This window comes from Merops nubicus, unplaced genomic scaffold (genome assembly GCF_000691845.1).
Source record: "Merops nubicus isolate BGI_N331 unplaced genomic scaffold, ASM69184v1 scaffold3039, whole genome shotgun sequence".
Taxonomy (NCBI): Eukaryota; Metazoa; Chordata; class Aves; order Coraciiformes; family Meropidae; genus Merops; species Merops nubicus.
In genome coordinates this window covers 1-6,250 of record NW_008631473.1, presented here as the reverse complement: position 1 = coordinate 6,250, position 6,250 = coordinate 1, and positions in this window count along the sequence as shown.

Here is a 6,250-nt window from a genome sequence, read left to right as displayed (position 1 = left end):
AATACTGGCCACACACAGCTCCCTGTACAGCCCAAGCACTATGTGTCAGTGCTGACCTTGAGGGACCAGCTCTGGCAGGGAGAGAGCTGGGATCATCATAGCTTTTATTCCTTGAAATGATCAGTGAGGATACTAATTCAGGCTGGTATAAACCAGTAAACATTCTCACACTAAACTGAATTTAGTAAGGCATGTTATCTTTTGAAAGCTATAGACTTCTTCAGGAGTAGAAACTCTGAATACTCTCCCAGCTCTTTGAAACTGTGCAAACCTCATGTTCTGCCCATTTGTTAATCAAGAACCAAAAGGACCATCTTCCTCATCAAGTCCAGGTCCTTTGTTGGCATCCTATACTGCTCTCTTTTTTCAAACTGCTTAAACTCATAAAAGTACTTTAGTTGTTTTTGGTTTTGTTTTGTTTTGTTTTGTTTTAGTTTTAGTTGTATCCAGAAGCTCTTCCAGAATGGTTTCACTCGTTTTCCAGCAGTCAAATACCTGCATAACCTAATCACTAAGGAGGCTAAATTATACCTACTGATTTCTGCAGCACACTTATTTGGCTTAAACAGTTTTGTTGACCTGTCTTCCCCTCCAAAGGTATTTCTAGGTGGCAAATTCATTCAGCTCTGTACCTAGCAGATATATATAAGCAAAGAAAGCAAGACAGGCTCTTTATGTGGCCCCTCTGTGCAGTTATTGCAAATTTAGGTCATGTTATTGAGTGAGCATGGTCAGCACTAGATGCACTGTTCCAGAGAGTAGTTCACCAGTGTCTGTGCAACGCCACCATAACTTCCCTGCATCAGCTGGAGATTCGACCATCACTGGATGACATTTGCTGTTTTCACAGCCCTATTACACTGCTGATTTACACTCATCCTCTCACCAGCTATCACACACATCCTCCTGCTGCTGCTGCTGATTTCCCAGGGTTTAGCTGGCTTCATTCAGCCTATGACATACAACCCATTTCATAACTAACAACTTTGCCTTTAAAAGTTACCATCTGAGATCTTCCAATAAGAGTTTGGTTTCAACTAGCAACACACAGGGAATATTCCCTCCACATCTGAATAATGAAATCTCTGTAACATTTTAAAACATCATCCTTGACAAACCCACTGATGACAAATAGCAATCAAACCATGCCAGCAGATAAAACTAATTCCAGAGAAGAACACTGCCACGAGACAAAAGTAGCAGTGAATTTCCCAGTCCCTGTTCTACCAGCAGTCACAGGTTCATCTTTCCTTTATTATCAGGCCACACAAACATGTAAGGAGGGCCTCCAAAGGGCCACTCTCCTTTCCTGACAAAGACATCTGTCCTCAATAGAAACTTCCTTTCAGACCCAGATAGTTACTGTCCTCATTCAGCTGCCAAATGTTATAATGCCTCCCTCATCACCATGGGCTTTGTCCAGCAGCTTCTCTCTTGTCACTTCCTTTTGTTTTCCAACCTTTCAGTCACAGCATTCATCATCCATCTATTTAATGAGCTGAGAGAGAAATATGTTTTCCTTGTAAATCTCATTTTGGCATTAGGGTGACTGAAAACTTAATTTCTGATGCACACAAGAGTCCAAATACTATATAGCTATCAAATGTTCAGGGGGGGGCAAAAATCTCATAATTTTGCAGCACTTTGGCAAAGAAATCACCACCACCACCCATGCATGGAAGGATATTACCAAGTATCATAAGGTAGTTTCCAATTTTTTTCCTGAAACATACAACTGTGCTTCACAGTTGTGTGTATTCCTGTATCATTATTAATTTTTATACTTTATTTCCCTCCTCAATCTCTCATTACTCTTTGCAATAGGGACGAGGTACACTTGTCACCATGTCTAGAAGCTCATCTATTCAGCTGACAGGTTGCAGACTCTTAACTGTTCCCTGTATAACTCAGAAGCCAGTGTACTCCCACTCTTTGCTGCTCCTTTCATTCTGAGGTTGGCTTTTAACCTTCAAGCACTCCTTCAGTGGACCTGTGGAAGAGGAATGTCACACAGTAACCTCAAAGCACAGTCAGGAGAGGAACACAGGCTCAAACAGGACAGAGATACAGAAAATAAGCCTTCATAGATCCAATAGTATGGTCTGTATGAGGAGCAAATGCAAGAGTGGAGGCTAAATGGACTCAGGAATCAAAACACTTTAATCAGATGTATCCAAATTAACACATCCTCCCTGTTGTGCAGGAGGAGAAACGTGGTATACTATAGAGTTACTTCTTGCCTTTCCATCTATTCTTCTTTTCCTCTGGTCTTCTCTTATCAGAGATGAAGATGTGTGTTAGTGCAAGTACTACTTGGTAGGAAAAGGATAAAGATTAAAAATACACAGACATTTAAAGGGTGGCAATTCCTACTTAACCTGAAGATCCAGAAAGGACATTCAAAATAATTACAGGCCCACTAGCTTAATCTCAGGAAAATGAGAATTGCTGGGGGAGATTTTGAAAGGAAGAACGACACAGAGCTTGGCAGTTCATAGGGCAGTCAACTGAAATGAAATATTACCAGAGGTAAATTATTAAATTACATATAGAAAGAAGGCTGCTTTCTTCTACAAAGTTACTGTTGTGGACCAGACCTATCTAGATTAAAGTAAAATAGTTGAAAGCATACCTCAACAGGGGCTAAGAGTAGAAAGAGCAATATTTAATTTTCAGAAATTACACCCAAAGTATCATTATCAAGACAGAACACTACTACTACAGATATTCTGTGGATCTTGGGAAAATCAATGAATGATGAGTTAGAAGCTTTTCTCTAATTTAGAAGATGGATAGTAGCACGGGGAAAAGAAATCTGAATTGGAGTAACAGAATTAGGGTGCAATTTAATCAGTTTAAAACCTCATGAGAAACCTGTTGGCACCAAGCACTATCAGCAGACAAACTGCAAACAGAAAGATACACTGCAGGATAACCAAAATTGTGGGGGCTGTAGTGAACAGGGAACCTTCTTCTGAGGAGGTGACCAAAACACCTAATTAAAAGGATTGTGTAAAAACATCTGTGGGATTCTCTCCTTGTAAATGAAAGTTTATGTATCAGGTAATCTACCTGCTGGATTCTCTGAAGGTGATTGCCATGCAGTCCTGTATCTGATCTCTACCGCATTTAATCAAAATGAATGTGATTTGACTTGATCTACATGACATTTAATTAATAGTAAGCTTTATAGCATGGTCCAGGAACATTTTCCTCTCTGCTGATGTTTAAATTGATTTCTGGGTTCAGTAGCTTTCTTTTTCATCTACATCTAAAGCAAAAGAAATGAGCCACACTCAGATTTGTGTCACTTTGGGTAGTGCAAGAGCCATAGCCTCTAGGGCCCCAGACAGCTCTTAGGTACTTGAAAAATACCATTTGCTAACACACCCACAGTTCAACCATTGGCCAGGTTTGGGGCAAAAGATTTTCCAAGGTGGAAGGTTAAAATCCTTTGGATTTGTGTTTTGGGTTCCCCTCTGCCCCACCTTCTTTCTAGCAGAGTTCAGCATCCATCACTTGAGGATAACTTCCCCTTGTAAATCCACACTATTTTAGGACAGCTAGAAACTAGCAGGCTCTCCAGCAACGTGCCTTAGATTTTGGAAGGAAATATTGGGTGGTTTGGGTTTTTTTGTGCTACATAGGAGTGAAATTCTATTAAAGCTTCTCTACAATTTCTGAGATGCAAGGGAGGACACACATTCCAAATTTTCCTAGTATTTTGGAATCTTAGCCGTGATTGCATAAGAGTAAAGTAATAATGGTTTCTTCTCAGAGGGCAGCAGATTTAAAGGCATGCAGAAAGCAGCACACAGTTGAGCTGCAGATAGAAGTAAAACAGTTGGAGAACTCATTCTCACTGCACTGAGCCAAGCTCCAGTGTTTGCTGCACAACAGAACACAGACAAAAATCATCAAAAGTTCAACCCAAATGTCTCACAGGGATCATCCACAGTGAAATACCTTTCTCTCTCTACAGAAATCATCAGTCCAAACACAGGTTTAATTCTTTGCAGTAAAACGGGTGGCACTCTGAGCAGCAGAGTAAGTAACTGTGAATTTGGGGACAGATTAAAAAAGAAGAAACCTGTTTCAGTGCTAAAGTAGCCACAAATTGTCATAATCTATGGAGCTCTTACTGAGCAGAACAGCAACATGAGGAAAAAAGAGAAAAATCTTGCAATTTTTTTTTTCTTCCCCCAAAAATCTACAGTCCATCTACAGAAATCTGCCTAATTAAATAATAAAGTTAAACTGGTTTGACAGCAACAGGATCCCCCAACAATATAAATTCCTTACACAGAAATATGCATTTTCAGAGATGTTATATAGCAAACGTAATATGATAATCCAGGACTGTAATTTGTTACGACTACACTCCACTATTTTTTTTTTAGCTTGTCAAAACAAAATCCTGCATAGAATTTTGCAAGTCTGATCCTTTCATTTCTGAAGGGACAGAAGCCTTCACTTTACTTTTGTCTTAGGAATGGCAATCAGATAGACAAAGAGTTTTAAAGGTCATAATGACACTTGAAAAGTTTTGCCCGTCCCTTTTCCACTCAAATGTACTTTCTCTGCAGGGAGAGAACTGCAAATGGCTCTCCAGTGCACCTGCCTACCAGCTCTGGGAGCAGGAGGAGTGATGCAGGATAGCAAGATGGACAGCTGACTTTCTGTCTTAGGACAGCTTTCCAGAGTTTCAATTTTCTCCTAGAAGCTGTACTTCTTCACACTCAGAGGAAGTATGGATCAACCCTACTACAGTTTTTCTTACCCCACCTATGAATAGGTGTGAGCTTCTGTCCACACTTAAAAAATGCATGGCTGGAATATAACACCAATAAGTCAAACACCCACAGAAATGAAAATTCAATTCCTAGGTTTTGCTAGAGGATAAAAATGAAAAGAAAGTTTGTCTTACACTTATTCTTATAATAATAGTTTTGGTTTCCTCACCATCAACAATAACATTACAGCTATGAGATGTACTCTTGAGAAACTGCATCCTTTAATATATATCAAATTTATATTTGCTTAATCTGCTTTCCATCCAAACAAAATTCAACATCTTTTCATTAAAGATGTGTAATTACCTTCAGTAATTTTGTGCAGCAATAGTGCATTCTGTGTTTCTTCCTTCTGAAGAAAATTATATTGTCTGAATTCTGGAAATTATTCCCAATATAAAATTTTAGGAAGTCAATCAAATTTTACTTTTTATGTCACTTTGTTCAAAAATGTTATTAAAACTTTGCATATATTTAAAATTTAAAGACACATTACAGATGTATCCATGGATTTATTAAGAGCCCTAAAAATTAGTAGTTAATTCATCAAGTTATTGCCAGTCATCTGAAAATATATGGCTTTGATTTAAATCAGATGCAGAAATCTGGAAGTAAAGCCCTTTCAGACTGTACATGTACTGCTTCTGTGTTACTCCAAGCTCATTGATTAGAATAAGAACAAAGATACTTCAATTATTCCCAGTTTATGACAAACCAGCTGTGCCAAATTGCTCTCTTGAGCCACTGAGAAATTCCTTTTTCTGAACACACCCAAACTGTTATGTTACATTGTTTTATATGTACTATTTATATAGGCTACCCAAATAGACTTTTAACATCATAGCCAAATAGTACCATGAAGTCTTCATAATATTTATAAATTAGTGTATATATATAACCCCAAAACTATTTCACAAACAGATCTTTATATATTTATAAGAGGTCTGTATACATCCAAATCATGCACACACTGCTTAGATCTCCTTAAATCTGTAACTGGAGAGTACATGTTGATCAATATAGTTTTTGGATTTTCCCAAGTGATTATTTCTGAGGATTAAGTGGTTTATTTCAGCTACTGTGTATTTTACCAGGTATGCAAGATGCAGTGAAATAATTTTGCCATTCATAATTAAAACCCTGTTTCTTTACTAGAAGCTCAGGGTCTGACATATTTGCCATCTTTCAAACCCAACTGGAGATATGAGTTTTTAAAGTAATTTTTTTATTGTTATGCTTTGAATTATTTCTGGAGTAACAAAAAGGTGCCACTTGACCATTTATAATATTTCCATGAACTCAATTACATCACAGAATGTACGTATTCAAAGGCTTATTTCAAAAGACTTAATTAGCATTGTACTGAAGCTCCTCCACAGAAAAAAAATAAACAAAGTACTTTGGCTGACACTATTAGTGTATCATAGTGTCAGACTAGTGAAGAGGTGATTGGGTAC